Source organism: Gasterosteus aculeatus, chromosome 5 (genome assembly GCF_964276395.1).
Source record: "Gasterosteus aculeatus chromosome 5, fGasAcu3.hap1.1, whole genome shotgun sequence".
Lineage (NCBI taxonomy): Eukaryota > Metazoa > Chordata > Actinopteri > Perciformes > Gasterosteidae > Gasterosteus > Gasterosteus aculeatus.
In genome coordinates, this window is record NC_135692.1 from 11,474,351 (window position 1) to 11,483,061 (window position 8,711).

Here is an 8,711-nt window from a genome sequence, read left to right on the forward strand (position 1 = left end):
ATGTTCAAATAACGTCAACTAGCCTGGCTGAAAACCCTTGCACAGTATTTGTTTACTTTTTTTTTTTTTTTTTTTTACATCTACATGCTTCCACTGGTAAACCTTGTTTAATGTCACATTGCTGTGCATTGTGGGTAATTTCTCTGCAATGTCTGTGAGAGCACTCAAACGTTGAAAGACTTGGACTTTGAGTGTTTCTACATGTACACTAGATGGTGCTGTGCCTTTAACGAAATGAAACCAAAGCTCGTTCAGTATTCAGCGTCCAGACCTTTGGGGCAGGCGCCAAAGGTCTGGACGCTTTGTGCCGAGGCACAAAGCTCGAATCAAGAGGGAGGAAAGCCGGGGCAAGAGCCACACCACTGTTATTCCTAAAAGCCACGGGCTGTTTTGACCTTTTGACCTTCATATATTGGTTGAACAGATTTGCTTTTTCAAACAGATGTAGAAGAAAACACGGTACGTGCGGTTGAGGATCAATAAAATATAAATTACTTAAATGCACCTTTTAACACTTTCTCCTCTACCGTTTGGAAAAGCACATTTTGAGTCATTGTATATTATTGAACATGTATTGACCAACTTAACCTGGTTAAGCCATCTATTACTTTTATTGAGCTATGTGGTTGTAAAAAAGATGAGATATAGGATTATTTCCACTGTTTCTTTTCAGTGACGACATTAAGCTCATAAAGCCAACTCTTCTTTCAAGGCTCTCTATTGAGGATGTTCTTCCCTGCACCTTTTTTTACACAGCTTTTTAGCCACATCTCGTGGTCTTTATCTGTGCATGGACCTGATGTCAGTGAAGGTCCTTTCACATGTGAACTCGACCGTTATATTTCGGTGTTTTTGTTCAGCCAGGCATCTCTTCACCAATAAAATCTTATTCATAATTTGGCCAAAGACAAACCCCCTTGTGAGATGCATTTGTAAAAGCAAAATGCATTCAGTTAAGAACTTTCCTGATAGCAAGTGGAAATAAAAAAACGTTGGTTTCAAGCTCTATAACCCCCCCCCCCCCCCCCCAGATTTTAGTTTCACTAGTCGCGCTGTCAAAACAGACCTTGTAGTCTGAAGGCGAGGTTTGCACACGGCCCGCAATCCAGGACAGGTTATTACTTCATACGAGGGATGAGCACAGAGGTTGCTCGTGAAATATGAGCGGAATCCAGCCTGGCAGAAGAAGAAATGAGGCTTCTCACCGGGTGACACCGAGCGATGCGCTCGTGTCCCCTTGCGCGCGCGCGCGCGCTTTGATCCCGTCCGCTCCGCCGGAGAGACCTGCATGGGAACGCATTCCATATTCCACAAATGAGCTCCACTTTTGGCAGGGGAGTGACAGGCCGCAGGCTCTGCGAGGATGTGGGACCACGGAGGGGGGGGGGGGGGCGGGGGGCTTTTGACAGCCTCGGCCAGACCCGAAGATGCTCCTTTGGTACTAAAGCTGCTTGAACGTTGTGACCCTCAGACCGAGAAGGTCAAGATGGGCTCGTCCGCGGCTCGCTCCTCTCCTTCCACCCTTTGCCCGTCGCCTGCTATTACTTTTCTCTCTTTTTTTCTGTCCATCCAACTGCCTTTCTTTTCATTCCTTATCCGCGGCCGGTTCCCCCCCCCCCTCCCTCCTTCTGCCCCCCTTTTGTCTCTCTCTCTCTCGGCCTGCCCATTTGTATTCATTCCTCACATAATGGAGGGCAATCAGATTCTGGTACTTAGCAAGGACGTAATCAGAGCACCACGCCGGATACTTCATTCAGGGGAAGTTGAAGTTAAGAAGAGGACAAATGATCAAAGCTCCATATCCATTAAATGTGCGGAGAACACGGTGGCAGCTTGAGAATTGTGCTGGAACAGGATCAGCTATTAGTTTTTTAGATAAATCAGAGAAAAAACGCTCTGCTGTCCCGCCAGTGCTCATATTAATGGGACTTGTGCATTAAGTTTACTGCACTAATAAAATCCACGTGCATCTTAAAGGGCAAATGACACATCATCTTTAAAGAGTAATGCGTACTGACCATTTTTCTCTTCACAGCAGGGGGGGGGGGGGGGTGTATATCTGTATGAATTCGGTGCAGCAAGGTCCCGAGAAGGACGCGGCCCTCCCTGTAGATCTGAGACGCACTGTGACTCTCAAACTACTCGTTTGTCACACCCTCAACTGATTCATGTCCCTGTTGAGGACACGTTTGCAGTCCTCGTGAATCTCTCCCCGCGCCATTTGTTATTCTTATAAAATATGACACCGCATTTTGAGAGCATCCAATAAAAAAATAATCTACCCTCCCTTCATTGCTAACCGCATCCAATAAACCGTAGCATTTTGCAATTCATTACGACACTGCAAGCCCTACAATGTATTACGATCTTTGAAAGCGTATATTAGGAAGACTGTCACAGCACAGAGACAAACCTCCTCTGTATCCTCCATATTACCATTCATTCCCTCTCTCTTCGGCTTAACACTTTTAACAAGTACGGCTGTGAGCTGACCCATGAGGCGCGCTCGCTTACACAAACATGCACAGAAAGCGCGCGCGGCAGGCCCACCTATGTCAACAAAGAAAGGATAAAGTGGGATTTCAGCGCGCACGCAGAGCGACTTCATTCTCTGCCTTCCCACGGATAGTAGCTGTTTGCTTCTGTATTCGGTGGCAGTAATGTTTTTAGGTAATCTTAGTTATGTGAGGAATCACACGACTGTACGCACCGCCGGCTGCTGTGGTGCTGAATGCAAAGTGCCTGCCGGTGTCTCTCCCGTACACAAGAGTGACTCATCTACCTGTTGTTCATGTTTCTGGGCATAGTCTGTTCACTTTCCATTAGAAAATGAACTCAATTACAAATACATTTAATCTGGAAAGATTCCTGTCTCAATTTGTGACTGGAGAGGCATCATTAGAGTGGAAGGACAACCACTAGTTGAGCTTCTCTTTACCATAATGAATGAGGAAAGATTCACAGCAGAGGTAAGAGACGGCTACGGGGAAGACCCTGGTGTGTGATTCACGCAACCGATTTTAAAATTCATGCATTTACAAAAAGCCGGAAGAAAAAGAAACATAGTACAAATGCAAAGGAGATACTTGCAATGAGCAATGTCAGTGCCTCATTTCTTTGGTCCGGATTGACATTTTTTAACTTAAAAATTTAGAATTTTGGATAGATTGCCTATGAACTATGTAAAATAGAAGTTTTAATTGTACATGTTTGTTTTTTTGTGACTGGTCGAGCAAAAGAGTCCTCTACAAAAACTACTTTCAACCCATATGGATTTCATGATGATTCAAAATGTTTAGTGTGCTGCATGATATGCAAAGGGGTCTGTCATTAAACTCCACAATTGTTATTTAATGCTAGTTTGAGCTTTCTGTCTTCTTTCTTTCCAACCAAGGCTTTGCTGTGTGTGTGTGCGTGTGCTTTTGTTGGTGACTTTAAATGTGTTATAATTATTCTGAAAGCAGTTTAAGTAATCTCTTACTCTTCAGAGACCCAGTCCCAGGTGCTGCAACCCATCCCCTAATGTGTGTGGCAATTAAATTCCCATTGATCTCTGCCTGTTACCAGCGCTGCCACTATTCCAGAGGGAATTACACGGCTCACACGTGGCAGCCGTGCAACCCAGGCCGCAGTTAAATGAGGACACGCAATCACTCGTGGTCATGAAACACGCCTACAGGTATTTGGAGCATCCGCCCGCCGCCGCAGACAACGGCAGCCACAGTGGCTTTTGCCTTTTTCTTCCGCCTCCCCCTCCCCGCCCCCTTGGCTCTTCCGGTCAACCAAAGTTCAATAACTCGGTCCAGGCCGGACACAAACCGTCGCTCCGTCAGGACTCGAACTTCACCCCTACAGATCGACCACAACAGCTGCAGACAAAGCCTCAGTGTTTACAGAGTTCATGTCTGAGGCTGGGGAAGAGAAGGAGGCAGCAGGAAGGAGGAGGAGGAGGGCACGCGGGGGGGTGGGAGGGTGGCTCTCGGCTTCCACTGCCGGAGGAGAGGAGGAGAGAAAAATGACCGTGGGGAAATGGGACCATGCCCACAGGAATTCAAGTCTCAACCTGAAGAAAACAAACAACAACAAAAAACATGGGGCAGTCACTCTGCACAGCCTCAGAGAGGATTCAGACACGGTTTGCATAACAAAGGAGAAGCTGTATGACACCTGGGAGCGGAGGATGAAAAAAAAGAAGAAGTGGGTAGATGAGGAAGATAATTGGCTCCGCTACATGGTGGGACAATGGGATGGGATGTGCAAAAAACAAAAATGCGTTAGTGCGTAAAGACGAAGAAGCAGAGGCCACCTAAAGTGTCCCCGCAGAGGCTCGCCGGGACAAGGAGACGAGTTTGGGGTTCGGGCGGGCTGCCAGAGAAGCTCTCAGTGTCACAAAGGATAAATCATGGTCACCGTGGTCCTCTGTGAGCGGCCCGAGCTCGCCCAACATGAAATGTCACTTCATGACTTTAGAGGTTCCTGTCGAGGTCCTTGACGATACAAAAGGTGCACGAAACGGCGCTGTGAAAAGGATTCCCTTGACCATACGTGGCAACGCGCTCTCCCCTCATCATCGGGCTGCGGTGAGATGAATCAGCGACGTCGTTCCTGTTCGTTGTCTGAGCTAATTAATTACTAACTACGTCAAATTTCATTTTCCCAAACCAAACGGTAAGTGTGCGGTGGGATTAATGACTGCGGACTGTCCGGTGTTTCGGTCAGGGACCGTAAATGAACTGAGGCTGGCCGCTCAATCAATTGCACAACCACAGGCCTGTTGTCCCAAACCCCCCCCCCCCCCCCCCCCCATCTAATGCAATTACATAGCTGTGCAACGGACAATGCTTCACTTGAAATGAGTTTTCATTGTTTGTGTTCTGATGTTATTAAACTGGCAACTGAGTGAACAGCCTTCCCTCCTCCAGTGCACTGTGGATTATGAGTTGTAATCACAATCCAATCCCTTTCTGGATTTTCTATCTTCAAACAAGCTATCTGTGATTATACTTATTCATCCGTTACCTTAGGTGCAACATTGTGGTAACGTCGGCACCCGTAGAGTACATGTGTCTCTCGCTGTCTCTCCGCGTAGGATGTAAAATGAGCATCAGACAAATGCACAACCGGAGGGGGGATTTAATTAAAAGCCGAGTGCAACTTTCTCAAAGGCAATCCCCTCTCGACACATGGTCGGTCGGGAGGAGCACCCACGCTGAAGAGCAATTACAAGAGTGGTTTTGACGTGCAAATGGCAACTGGGTCTCTTTCAGTAGGACACGTCAGACAATGACAAAGTCTGTGACATTCCAACGAGAGTGAATGTGTGGCGCTCGGTTTGAGCGATGGTGAGACCGGAGCACGTTCACGCCCCCGCATTTAAATCAGATGTCTAACGAGGAGACGCTGACGAACACAACCACACTCTCAGACACTCTACAACTTTTTTTACTTTGGATTCTGGAGGTTCAGGAGCCAGAATTGTAAGCCCACGGACCCTCAAGGGCCCTCGGCAATCCCGCTGACGCGGCACGGTCAGACCTCATGGCACGTGAGTGGCACACTAGGCTTCCACTGGGGACATTTGAAGCGGTCCGTCCGCCCGGTGCTTCTTTGTGTCAAAGCTGCACGGCCGGGGGCTCCGGCCCCGACAGCCGTGCACAACACCTGGAGAAGCTGCAGGACGACAACACAATATGCGCCTGTCTTTGCACAAGCCCGGGGACGGATTACCCGCTACACAATAAGAGTGTATTTAAATATTTTGCAGATCTTTTTCTTTTTTTGATCGGTAAAGTTTCGAATTAGTAGTCTCAACGTTCTTCTTAACCTGCATAACCGCCACCAGACCCCTTTTCTGTCTCTCAGACTCCCTTAATGCTTCTCCCATTTCACCGGCCAGAGCACTTCAAGCTCGTAATCACTGACCTTTTTGTTAACTGAAATGTAATGGGGTGATCAGGTCTACTTGCTGTGTTTTGAAAGTATACATCCATCTTCCTGGGGGTGTTGACATTGCAATAACCCTGCCTTTCAGCAGGCCCCTCACCACGCACGCTGGCTTACCGATAAAACAATAAACAAGCTCACCCTTGACATTTTCTCGCGGCACCTCGTGAAATCTATACTTTTTGTGTATTTGTGATCGTTTCTTAATGAGAGTCGCGAAAGCTTTGCCCGACAACACTTTGACCTGCTGACAAAGGGAAAACACACAGTAGGTCGTAGTTGTTCAACGGCTGAGTTCTTTCCATGTGCATTGCACTGAAGTCTCAATGAAAAGAGCACCCTAAAAACATTAAAAGGTTGACAGATCAAGGTGTTCAATGAGGGTGTTTGTTTTGGTCCTTGCAATAAAAAGTACAGCGATGCGTGTTTGTCCAAACAGCTAAAGCTCTTTGAATCAATGGTTTCTATATTAACGATTGATTGGATGTCAAGACGTCGTTGGGTGGATTTGAGAGCCGCGTCGACTGCTTGCCAAAGTCCCCGTCGGGGGAGATGAGAGTGGATGCAAATGGACACTTCATGACTAAACAACGGTTAAATTGCAGCTGTGGTGCAAAAAAAGGAGAGAAGACGTTTTTTCTTATGCTTTTTTCTGACAAGAGACAAGAGGTAAAGGGAGACGGGCCTGGAGGTAAATAAGAACTTCCAACTAACCCATTGCATGCACCCACTCTACACATATTGGCCCCAGCTAATGTCTGCACAGCCGCTCAAATAAACCAAGGCGGAATGTCCCCCGAAAGGCACCTCAACTATAGTCAACTTTCAGACCTCCCCAGAGTAATACGCAATCACACACCTAAAGACGTGGAATCCTCAAATTGGCCAGCACCCCCTAGTACCCCACGCCCATTGTGTTCTTTGGGGGGTTCTGTAATGCTTCTGATCGGGCCGGTCAGGCCGATCCAGGACTGAGCTGATATTAGTGTGCCCCTGGTGTGGCTCTGTGACAAGCTGCACCCCCCCCATCCCCACCCCTCTCTCTCCATCTCTCTCTGCATGGTGTCAGATGGAGAAATATTTCATGTGACAGATGTGGGGTGGGGTTGAAATGTTCCGGCGCTCTCCTAAAAACTCTGACTGGCATAGCAGCCTTCAAGGTTTCTAGATAACCGCCGATGGTCGAAGTGCATCAGCCTTAGCTGGAGGGGGGGCGGGGAAACCTGCTCAGTTGGCCCGACTGATTTGTGGGGAGCCGAACACAACCTCGGATTGGCAGTAAAAGACGGACAGATATCTCAAATACGCGAATATACAAACACAAACGGTTTGGATTTTTGATGCGTGTCCCTGACAGCGATGGTGGTAAAAGCAGGCGGGCCACTGGTGGTTTTTGCCGCCGCGGAGCCTTGCTGTAATCTGACAGTGCGTAATTTGGCATTTTTGGATCGCCGTACCTGCGACAGCCCTCTTTGCTCTCCGGCCTTTGACAGATGCCGCAATTAGTGGCAGCGACGACTGCCAACTGCTCACACAGCCGTACGTCAGCCGCTGCCGTCCGTACCTGAATCATTAGCTTATCTCGCTAACTGCTTTCCAGCAGCGGCCGTTCTCAGAGGCAGCTCGGGCTCAGGCCTGCCGGCGACGGCTTGACCCCGGTCGATTTTTCAGAGGAAGGCAGGTAAGCTCCGTCTAATTGCAGACTTTACCACAACTATGGGAAATACTTGTTGCCCATAGGCTGGCTGGTGAACATTAAAACTGTTCCTAAAATAAAGTTCAAGCAGTCATAACACCATTTTATTTTCATTTGAGAAGTTATATTAAAAGTCTACTCCCCCTGGTGACTTCGACACATATTAATCTGACCTTTCAAGATAACCTGAAAATGTTTGTGCTTTGTTTTGAGGTTTCAATTGTAGTTTGTAATAACTCAAAGTGCTCACATAATAATAATCTTTGTTTTCAGATGTTTGCTTTTTAAATATCATTCTGTGAATGCTATATTACGGACCATAATCTTCACTTAAACGTTTTTTATTTGAAGTCGTTCAGGAAATGTCAGTGTCAGAGGCAGAGAAGAATGTAGAGAAAAAGAGATTTTTCTTTATTAGAAAAATGTTGTTGGTTGTCCCAAATTTATTGCATTTGAAAATAAATCTGCAGCAATAAAATATTAAGATGACATTTTGGGAGAAATACACAATTTTTTTCTTTTCCAACTTCCAAGGAGTCAATGTCCTTATGATTTGTGGACTAATTCCCACCAAATCAGTTTTGTAAATCCTTATTTGTCCTTTACAGCTGCAAACGCAAAACAAAAAGATTCACTTATAGCAACAAACCAAATGACTACATTTAGTGTTCTACAGTTGTTTCGCAAAATAAACCTAAACACCCGTCCCAGGATTTAAACAGCTTATTTTACAACACAATGTAACAATTATGTTGTACTTTATTATTGAGAATAATACTGTAAATTGAATGGAGAACCCAGCGGCCTGGAGTTTAGAACAATCTTCCTACTGTGCCTCACAAAGCTTACTTTCAAGTAATCTGAACTCTGTCCAAGAGCCAAGGAGAAAAAAAAAATAAAACAGAACCAGACCGGACCTGCTGTGGGAAACCTTTTTTTCCCGGCTCGCTCCTTGTTCATCCATTAGTAGTGAAGTCATTGGTCGCCAAGTCCGGCGCTGAACCCCAGGCAGATGACAAGTCATCGTACAAACGTTGTCATCTCTGGATTTAAGCTACATTGCTCCAAATGT